Source organism: Hemiscyllium ocellatum, chromosome 24 (assembly GCF_020745735.1).
Source record: "Hemiscyllium ocellatum isolate sHemOce1 chromosome 24, sHemOce1.pat.X.cur, whole genome shotgun sequence".
Lineage (NCBI taxonomy): Eukaryota > Metazoa > Chordata > Chondrichthyes > Orectolobiformes > Hemiscylliidae > Hemiscyllium > Hemiscyllium ocellatum.
In genome coordinates, this window is record NC_083424.1 from 59,972,073 (window position 1) to 59,982,110 (window position 10,038).

Below are 10,038 nucleotides of genomic sequence, written 5' to 3' on the forward strand. Positions count from 1 at the left end.
TCCCTACTTCCCTTCTTGAACAAGGGAACTACATTTGCTATCCTCCAGTCTTATAGCACTATTCCTGTAGACAACGAGGACATAAAAATCAAGGCCAATGGCTCTGCAATCTCCTCCCTTGCTTCCCAGAGAATCCCAGGATAAATGCCATCAGGCCCAGGGGACTTATCTATTTTCATCCTTTCCAGAATTTCCAACACCTTTTCCCTACATATCTCAAAGCCATCCATTCTAATTAATTGTGACTCAATATTCACATCTGCAACAATGTCCTGTTCCTGAGTGAATACTCACGAAAAGTATTCATTCAGTGTCTCCCCAATTTCTTCAGCCTCCACACGCAACTTCCCACTACTATGCTTGACTGGACCTATTCCTACTCTAGTCATCCTTTTATTCCTGACATACCTATAGAAAGCCTTTGGGTTTTCCCTAATCCTACCTACCAAGGACTTTTCATGTCCCCTCCTTGCCGCTCTTAGCTCTCTCTTTAGATCCTTCCTGGCTACCTTATAACTCTCAATCGCCCCAATTGAACCTTCACGCCTCATCTTTACATAGGCCGCCCTCTTCCCTTCAACAAGGGATTCCAATTCCTTATTAAACCAAGACTCCCTCACACGACCCTTTCCTCCCTGCCTGATAGGTACATACTTATCAAGGACACTGTTGCTCCTTCAACAAGCTCCACATATCGATTGCACCCTTCCCTTGAAGCCTACTTTTCCAAGCCACGCATCCTAAGTCATGCCTCACTGCATCATAATTTCCCTGCCCCCAGCTGTAACTCCTGCCCTGCAGTGCACACTTATCCCTCTCCATCACTAGAGTAAAAGTCACCGAATTGTGGTCACTGTCCCCAAAGTGCTCACCTACCTCCAATTCTAACACCTGGCCTGGTTCGTTACCCAGAACCAAATCCAGTATGGCCTCACCTCTTGTTGGCCTGTCTACATATTGTGTCAGGAAACCCTCCTGCACACATTGGACAAATACCGACCCATCTAACGTACTCGAGCTATAGCTTCCCCAGTCAATATCTGGGAAGTTAAAGTCCCCCATAACAACCACCCTATTACTTTCACTCTTCTCCTGAATCAACCTCACAATCCTTTCTTCTACGTCTCTAGGACTATTAGGAGGCCTGTAGAAAACTCCTAACAAGGTGACCTCACCTTTCCTATTTCTAAGCTCAGCCCAAACTACCTCAGATAGCGAGTCTTCATCCATCGTCCTTTCCACTGCTGTAATACTATATTTGACAAGCAATGCCACACTTCCCCCTCTTTTACCCCCACCTCTGACCCTACTAAAACATTTAAAACCTGGAACTAACTAGTGACTCAACCTGCGAGTTTACCTTGAGAGAATCCTGGACTAGAACTCCCAAGTTTCTTTGCACTTCAGACTTCTGAATTTTCTCCCCATTTACAAAATAGTTCATGTTTCTATTCTTCCTACCAAAGTGCATGACCTCACATTTTCCCACGCTGTAATCTGTCTGCCACTTCTTTGCCCACTCTCCTAACCTGTCCAAATCCATGCGGAACACCACTTGTTACCAGCTGCCATCCTGAGAAGGACCCTTTTATCCCCACTCAGTGCTTTCTGTCAGACAGCCAAGCTCCTATCCATGCTAGTACCTTGCCTCTGACACCATGAGCCCTTATCTTACTCAATAGTCTGTGTGGCACCTTGTTAAAGGCCTTCTTGAAGTCTAGATAGATAACATCCATTGACTCTCCTTTGTCTAACCTGCTCATTACTTCCTCAAAGAATTGTAACAGATTTGTCAGGCATGACCTCCCCTTGATGAAACTATGCTGACTTTGTCCTATTTTATCATACACTTCCAAGTATTCAGAAATCTCATCCTTCACAATGGATTCCATTCCATAAAATCCCCAGGAATGAGGTTAGGCTAATTGGTCTGTAATTTTCCATCTTTTGCCTTACTCCTTTTTTTAAACAGGGGTGTCACATTAGCAATTTCCCAGTCCTCTGGGATGCTTCCTGATTCTAGTGATTCCTGACAGATCACCACTAATGCCTCCAATATTTGTTCAGTTATCTCCCTTAGAACCCTGGGGTGAAGTCCATCTGGTCCAGATGATTTATCCACCTTCAGACCATTCAGTGTTTCTAGCACTTACTGCTTGGTGATGGCCACCATACTCAGTTCTGCCCCCTCAATCTCTTGAATTTTTGGCATATTATACGTGTCTTCCACCGTGAAGACTGACATGAAGCAATTGTTCGGTGTCTCAGCCATTTCCTTGTTCTCCACTACTCTTTCCAGTATCATTTTCCAGCAGCTTAATGTTCACTTTTGCTCCTCTTTTGCCCATATATAAAAGAAACTCTTACAGTCTTCTTTTATATTACTGGCTAGCTTACCCTCATATTTAATCTTCTCCCTCCTTATGTCTTTTTTTCTTGCCCGCTGTTGGTCCTTATAGTACTTTGTTTTTGAAAATGCAGACAAAATGGGGCAAAGAGTATTTTTCTGTTGTTGTAGACCTCTTTACTGTAAACTAACAGTACCTAAAAATTTAACAGGTGGATTGCATGGTTGTTTTTATTGTACTCACAACCAAAACATATGTATCTGTTACTGCTTGTAGCACATGAGGTGTATTTCCTATGTTTGGTGCTGGCATACGGTTGTCTGGGATCACAGGGGAATCCAAGCAGTTCTTTTCAGATTCAGTTAAATATAAGTTAAGAGAAGTTAAGACAATGGCAAATTGCTTAAGTATGGGTATTTATTAAGTAATAATAATGAATGATAATGATAATGAGAATAATAAATGGAAAAGAAAGGAGAAAAAGCAACAAGTCTCGCTCCCTTCTGCCTGTCGGAGAGCCCTTGATCTCTGCTCTGAAAGCTTAGCTTTGCTCTTGGCACGTTTGTAATCCTGGTCCAAGGTGAAGGTCTGTACTCTCTCTCTCTCTCTCTCTCTCTCTCGTATACGATTAACAAAAAGACAAAACTGCTGGCTGGTATAGATATTCCCCAGAAAAACAAGCTACAGCTGCCATCTTCAGCTGGTAAAGGAATTTTATTCAAGGACGTGTAGCTTGTGGAATACCGTCAGCAATTGCAGCCCTTTAGTCCATCCTATAATTGTCTCATGCAGCTGTCAAATATCATTAACTTGCAGCCCTTTGGCTCATCCTGTACAATGGTGCAGATGTGAGACTGATATAGCAAGTGATCCATATCAACCAGATATCCAAAAATTATCTAGTCCCATTTACCAGCATTTGCTCCATACCCATCTGAACCCTTTCTATTCATGTACCCATCCAGATGCCTCTTAAACGTGGAAACTGTACCTGCCTCCACACCTCCTCTGGCAGCTCATTCCATCCATGCACCACCCTCTAACAGCCCTTTCAAATCATTCTCCTCTCACCTTAAACCGATGCCCTTTATTTTTGGATTCTGCTGCACTGGGGAAAAGACATTGGCTATTCACCCAATCTGTGCCCCTCATGATTTTATAAACTTCTATATGGTCACCCCTCAGCCTGCAAAGTGCCAGGGAAAACCCCAGCCTGTTCAGCCTCTCTCTATAGCTCAAACCCTCCAACCCTGTCAACGTCCTTGTAATTCTTTTCTGAACCCATTCAAGTTTCACAACATTCTTCCGATAGCAGGGAAGCCAGAATCATACACAGTATTCCAAAAATGGCCTAACCAATGTCCTGTACAGTTGCAACATGACCTCCCAACTCACATATTCAATGTCCTGACCAATAAAGGCAAGCATACCAAACATCTTTGTCATCACCTGTGACTCCACTTTCAAGGAACTGAACCTGCACCCCAAAGTCTCTTTTTTGGCAACATTCCCCATTAAATGTATAAGTCCTGTCCTGATCTGCCTTACCAAAGTGCAGAACCTCACATTTATTTACCTTAAACTCTTATCTGCCACTCCTCAGCCCTTTGGACCATATAATCAAGGTCTCGTAGTACTCTGAGATAACCTTCTTTGCTGCTGCTATTACACAAACAATTTTAGTGACATTTGCAACTTACTAACCACAACTCCTATATTCACATCCAAACCACGTATATAAAAGACAAAAAGAGGTGGACCCGGATGTGCGAACAGAACACTTGGAAAGCATTAATGGGATGAGACAAAGTCACTGGCATATGACAGGGAAGATGTGGTTAACTAATCTGTTGTTTGATGAGGATGTAATGAGTAGAATACATAGGAAGGTAATAAATAACCAGTGGGTGTGATGATTTGGGATTTCAAGAAGGTTCTATTAAGCAGTAATGGGCAATATTCAATCACATGGGCTTGGAACTAATATATTAATGTATTAGTTCCAAATTCATGTTCCATATAATATGTGAGGTGGCACAGAGGCTCAGTGGTTCGCATGGCTGCCTCATAGCCCCAGAGACCAAGGTTCAATTCCATCCTCGGACGACCATCTGTGTGGAGTTTGCACATTCTCCCTGTGTGTGCATGGGTTTCTCCCGCAATCTAAAGATGTGCAGGTTAGGTGAATTGGCCATGTTAAATTGCCCGTAGTGTACAGGGATATGTAGGTTAGGTACATTAGTTCAGGGAAATGTACAGTAATAGGGAATAGGTCTAGGTGGGTTCCCCTTCAGAGGATCAGTGTGGACTTGTTGGGCCATATGGCCTGTTTCTACACTGTAGGGATTTTATGGTTATTAGCATGATTTAGAATTGGTTGACAGACAGGATTAATTCCAGATGGCAGAAAGTGACTAGTAGTATATCAAAGGGATCATTGCTTCGGCCCGACAATATGTACAAATGAGGGAACCAAATGCAATATTCCCAAATTTATTGACGCAAAAGTAGGTGGGATTACAAGTTGTGAGGAGGATGCAAGGATGTTTCTGGGTGATCTAGACAAGTTGAGTTAATATGGCAGATATAGCCTAATGGGTAAATGTGAAATACAGAAAGGCAGAGTGCTAATATATTGGGAAATGTGAGTGCAGAATGGGATCTGGATATCCTAGCACACCAGTCAATCAAATTTAACAGTCAGGTACAACAAGCAATTAGGAAGATAAATGGTATATTGGTCTTCATTAAAAGAGGATTTAACTTCAGAAGTAGAGATGTCTTATTGCAATTGTACAGGGTCTCAGTAAAACCACACCTAAATATTGCTTGCCATTTTGGTCTCCCTTCCAAAGAGAGGGAGTGCAGCAGAGGTTCATTTGACTCATACTGGGGATGGCAGGACTGTTATATGAGGAGAGATTGGTTCAACAGAGCCTGTATTCACTAGATTTTAGAAGGATGAGAGGGGAATCTAATTGAAACATACAGAATACTGAATGGCCTGGACAGAGAAGATGTTGGGAAGATATTTCCATTGGCAGGAGAGACTAGGACCTAAGGGCACAGCCTTGGAGTAAAGTGAGGACCTTTTCGAATGGAGATAAGGAGAAATGTCTTCAGCCAGAGAGTGGTGAATCTATGGAATTCATTGCCACATAAGGCTGTGGAGGCCAGGCCACTGAGTATATTTAAGACTGAGATAGATAGGTTCTTGAGTATCAAGGGGATCAAGAGTTATGGGAAGAAAGCGGGAAGATGGCATTGAGAAACCTACCAGCCAAGATCGAATGGCAGGGCAGACTCGATGGGCTGAATGGCTTAATTTCTGCTCCAACATCTTATGGACTGGAATGAGTGGATCATTTCTGACATCTGACATACAACTTTTCACCAATTCTTCAGTATCTCCACCTATCTTTTGATACCAAAAAAACGTTTTGGCTACTGCTTTCATATGGATTTTCTCTTTGTGTTTTAATGAAATTGTTCTTGAACAAGCTCTTTCTAAATCTTGGTGAAATGATGACTCTTAAATCCTTAAAGTTATAGCTTTGATATGCAGTCGGTTTATTACTGTGTGTGGAATGCTTCAGCACATTGTTAACAATACTGAATACCAAAGCCATCACTGAGTTGACTCAGTAATTCCTCTGGCAAATTTGTATGCAATGTAATTCACAGGGAATCTTCATGGGCAATCACTTGCTCATAAATATGGTTGCTACCAAGGAAATTGCATGTCATTGGTTCTGCAGATTTAATGATGTTTACTGTCGTGATGACTGATATTTTTCATGCCGTCTTCCATACTCAAAGAAAACTTTAATGCTTTCTTAGCACTTCCTCATGACCTGTGTACTTTGATTGATGGCATCTGTAAATAACTCAGCCCACAGGGTGTGTAAGGTTTTTGTGAAGATCTGTAGCTCGGGTCATGGTTAGAGTTGTTGGTCGGTTCATTGAGCTAGTTGATTTTTTTGCAAACGTTTCGTCCCCTGCTGGGTGACATGTTCAGTGTTGTGTAGCCTCTGTGTAAAGTGCTGTTGCTGTGATCTGTCCAGAATTTATACAGTTTTGTCTGTCATGGCGGGTGGTTCAATTTTCGGTTTTATATTGTAGTAGTCTATAGAAGGGGTCCATTTCAACATGTTTGTTTATGGCACCAGTGGATAAATAGCAGGCCTTCCCAGTATTGTGACGTTGTCCCAGTTGAATTGGTGTCCTTCATTGTCAGTATGTATTGTCATGAGGCTGTGTTGTTTTGTTGCAGCTGATGCTCATGTATTCTGGTGGCACATTTCCTGCCCGTTTGTCCTGTGTAATGTTTCTTGCATTTGTTGCATAGTATCTTGTATGTTATATTCATCCTTCATGTTGTGAGTATGGCGTCTTTTGTCTTGGACAGTAGCTGGTGAAGTGTGACTGTTGGTTTGTGTGCTCTCCTTATTCCCAGAAGACTGTAGTCTGTTCTGAGGTATTTCTAATATAGAGTAGGGTGGTCAGTGTTTTGGGGCACACAGTGTCCTCTTGGTGTTGTTTGTATGCTAGGCATCAGTGGGTGAAGCTGTTAGGGTACCCATTATTAGCAAATATTTGTGTAGGTGTTCTTTGTTTTTGCAGAGCCGGGACAGGCAAAATAAAGACAAGTTTGGGAATTCCTAGAGGCCTGCTATTTATCCAAACATGTTGAAATTGACGCCATCTACAGACCACTACAGTACAAAACTGGAAATAGAACCACCCACCATGACAGAACTGTAGAAATTCTGGGCACATCACAACAACAGCACTTCATCCGGAGGCTACACAGCCCTGAAGATGTTACCCAGTGGGGGAATGAAACATAGGGAACTGACCAACAACTCTAACTCAGCCCCTTTTAAAGTATCTGCTTTAGCTAATTCTTTCTCATAGAGTCATACAGCACGGAAACAGACCTTTCAGTCCAACATTGCTCGCTCCTACTATTACCAATATAATTAAGGACAACTTGACCTAACAGTGGAATCCTGTAACTGGAATGGCTCATCAAATTCATAGCTGTTTTGAGCAAGAGAATGTGACAAATTCTTGTATACTCCTCCACAGATAACAAACACATTGCAGTTGTATCAATTCTGAAATTAAGTTGTAAATGTCTGACTTCTATTTTGACAGTGTTGTTAGTATTTTATCATCAACCCTATTGCTCTCAGCTTCGATAAGCTTACTCAGCTGCTTGAGTACAACTCTTGGTCCTCCTGCTTGTTAAGATCAATTTCTATTTTCGTTCAGCGTATATTCGAGGATCTCCTTACTTCAGTATTTGCTTTCGATCTCCCACAAGTTTAAACTAAACTGCTGGAATCTGAAGCTTTGCCATGACCTGAAGCCATCACGAGTTCGTCTCTCCCCACTTGCTATCTGGATATGATTGACCTTCCCACAGGCTTTCCTACCTTGACTGGAAATGGACAGGTTAATGGTCAGTGACTACCATATCAATAGTAACACTGACATTTCTGATCCTCACTTTGAGAACCTGGCTGCCACATGTGACCTGAAACTTGGTGAAATCTACCAGCTCAAAAAAAAGGCTCCTTTCTATTCCTTTTCTGCTTTTCCAGGGAAGGGCCTCCTTCCATATTGGCTTATTATTTCGGGCTGGCGTGGTGCCTCAGTGTGCCAGGGACCCGAGTTCGATTCAACCCTCAGGTGACTGTGTTGAGTTTGCACATTCTCCCTGTGTCTGCGTGGGTTCCTCCCACAGTCCAAAGATGTGCAGGATGGGTGGATTGGCCATGCTAAATTGCCCATAATGTTCAGGGATGTGTAGGTGGGATACGCAGGGATAAGCTTTGGAGGGGGAGGTGGGATGCCCTTCAGAGGGTCAGAGTGGACTTGATGGGCCTGTTTCCTGTAGAGAATCTTTGTCGGGACCCTGTGATTCTAGTCCCTTTACCCAAAGGTATGTTCTTTAGGCCTCCAACGAATGTGTCTCTCAGGTTAACTTTCAGTTTGCAGCAAACACATAGTGACAAGAATTCCTTTGTTTCGAGGATGTAATCAGCAACAGTCTCATTCAACACTGCATCCTTTCAGGGAATATGTAACTCTGTTCTTAGTCATGCTAGAATATGAGTCCAGCATACGTAAACAAACTGGCGTCTTGTGGAAAACATTAATTAGATACCATCTCAATTCCTATTTTGATCAAGAGAATATTTGACTCTATTGTCATTTTTTATTTTATTCACTGTCAGCCAAATGTGTAATCTTTGTTCTTAATTATAACAGTCTATTTTGTTCGAGCTGCAATGTTTTCAGCTACTGAAATGTACTGCATTGACTCATATACCTGAATATGACGTGAACACGTGCAACCTTTCAAATCACTCAAACATCTTCAAAATCATATTTAGGTGTTCCAAAAATGTGGCATGTTATCCTTCAGTCCTTAATTTCTCAAATAAGTTTAACATATAAGAAAGTTTAATCTTAGCATTGTCACTATTTTTCTGATGTCTAATGAACTGAGAAATGTTTTCTTTTGATTTGGGATATGGGCTAATATTTATTGTCCATCCCTAACTGCCTTCTTGAACTGCTGTAGTCCGTGTGATGTAAGTACATCTGGTGTGCTGTTGGGAGTGCATTTCAGAACTTTGACTCGGCGGTAGTGAAGAAATACTTCCAAGCCAGGATGGTATGTGGCTTGGTGGGGAACCTGGAGGGTTGGTGTTCCCATCCAACTCCTACCCTTGTCCTTCTTGTTTGGAGAGCTTGGGAGGTGCTGTTTAAGGAGCCTCGGTGAGTTACTGCGGGGTATCTTGTAGATAGTACATTCTGCTACCGTAGTGTAGAGGGAATAAATGTTTAAAGTCATCAACGGAGGGTTCCGTCAACTGGGCTGCTTCATCTTGTTGGTTGAGTTTCCTGACTGTAGTTCAAGCTCACTCATCTGGGCAGTGGAGAATGTTCCATCAGACTCCTACAACAATATCGTGCCTGCCAATATTGACCTCCAACAACCACAACCATTGCCACATTGGCTTCAGTTTTGCTAAACCTTTTGATGTCACACTTGACAAAATCCTACCTGGCTTGATGTCAAGGGCAGACACTCGCACCTCACCTCTGGAGTTTGTCCATATATAAATCAAGGTTACTGATCTCAGGAGCTGAGTGGCCCTGGCAGAACCCAAACTCTGAGCGTTAGTGAGCAGGTTTTTGATAGTATTATTGATGACCACTTGCATTTCTTTACGGATGAGTGAGAGTTAACTGCTGGTGTAATTGGCTGGATTGGATTTGTGGAAAAAATGTACCAGGGAAACTTTCCACAGTGCTGGATATGGGCCATCATTGTAACTATACTGGAACAGCTTGGCTAGGGCACAGCTAGTTCTGGATAGTACTCCACTGCAATGTTGTCAGGGCTCATCGGCTTTCCAGTATCAATGCCACAAAGGTAATTGGGGTTAACCTCTGAAAACAGCCTGAACTCGATCTGACCCTCGAAGCTCTGTGTTCTCCTCATGTGAGTGACAGTTTTCTCCCAGCCGTTTTCTCCTGAAGAAGTTTCCTCCATTAATTGGGTCTCCCTTTCTTGTTCATGGGTTACCTCCCATATTTCTACAAATCAGAGTACTTTGTTGAAACCAGCATTGATTGCTGCAAAATGGACTCCAATGTCTCCATGCTAGTG